Below are 1,261 nucleotides of genomic sequence, written 5' to 3'. Positions count from 1 at the left end.
AGTTTGTAAACATTTTGACAAGCAAAATATGAGTTTCATTCGAAAGTATATTTTGATATTATATATACATGTTTTGAAAAATGACTACCAGCTAACTATGAGAGCAAGAAGTAACTTTTTACTAGATGTTAGGAACAGTAATGTCAATCCTTGACACTCGGATCAGAATGTACAATACTCCTCACACCTAAATGCCTTTTTATCATTGCTCATACCTATAGCCCCGCTCAATGCTCCATGTACAGCCACATAGAAGAGAGAGGTTGTTCACCGACGCAAAGTTTGATGTCGTTTGTTTCATCTGCTTTAAAGTGACTCTTTTAACAACCCGGTACTTCCACAACCAACGAGTTTATCTCACAAAGGCGTAGCATAAGGTTGGCATAAGAGTTTATTTAGTTCGAAGATATGAATTAGATAAGTGTAACACGGGGATTAACCCATACAAAATAATTCACTACATGCATATATGTGCAAGGGTGATTAGCCAAGACATTTGTTTGTATTTTCAAGTAAAATTTTCATCATTGAACATTCAAGTGAAGTGTCGAGAGAGTCCGCTAACTATTTTTATGGGGTCATTTTAATCATGCAACCCTAAGTATGAAGGATATTTCTTGTGCCCAACAAAATGAAACAACTGTAGCAAGGAATAAAGTCATCCTCGTTGTTACAATTGCATTTGCCATCTCCGTAGCTACCAAAATGGTGATCAAAATAATGCACTAACTATTTTGTGTCAGATTTTATTAACACTAGATCATAGCCTCTAATTCTAAGAAAACCAAAGTATTCAGAACAAGCAGCAGTATGATTAAGCTTGTCCAAATTCTTCTAGACAAACATCATGAACTATGCTATAACAATTTTAGATTTACCAAAACTAATCTTGCAAAGCTTCTGAATTTCACAAAACCAATATGTGATAATTTCAGATTTCCCAAAATAAAAGCTTAGAAGTCTTCAAACCTTCCACATCAACTTTATACTTCCCAAAACAAAGTTCCAAAGGCTTGCAAACTTTCACAAATTAAAAAGCACGAGGAAAATAGTGAAGGGCTGTTAAGCATGTCGTGGACCTGAAAATAGCTTTTATGTCCAATACATCTCGTGTTGTATGATTCCCTTCTCTGATGCCTTGATCAATAGATTGTCATATGGGTATTAGGTGTTGTCATTATAATGCCCATCCCTTGTGTCCAAATAAAAAGATATAGTCCCAAGTGTCAGGCAATATATTTAATATTGGATTAACAGATGT

This window comes from Phalaenopsis equestris, unplaced genomic scaffold (genome assembly GCF_001263595.1).
Source record: "Phalaenopsis equestris unplaced genomic scaffold, ASM126359v1 Scaffold000174, whole genome shotgun sequence".
Classification (NCBI taxonomy): Eukaryota; Viridiplantae; Streptophyta; class Magnoliopsida; order Asparagales; family Orchidaceae; genus Phalaenopsis; species Phalaenopsis equestris.
The sequence above is the reverse complement of the archived record's forward strand: the minus strand, read 5'-3'. Positions refer to the sequence as shown.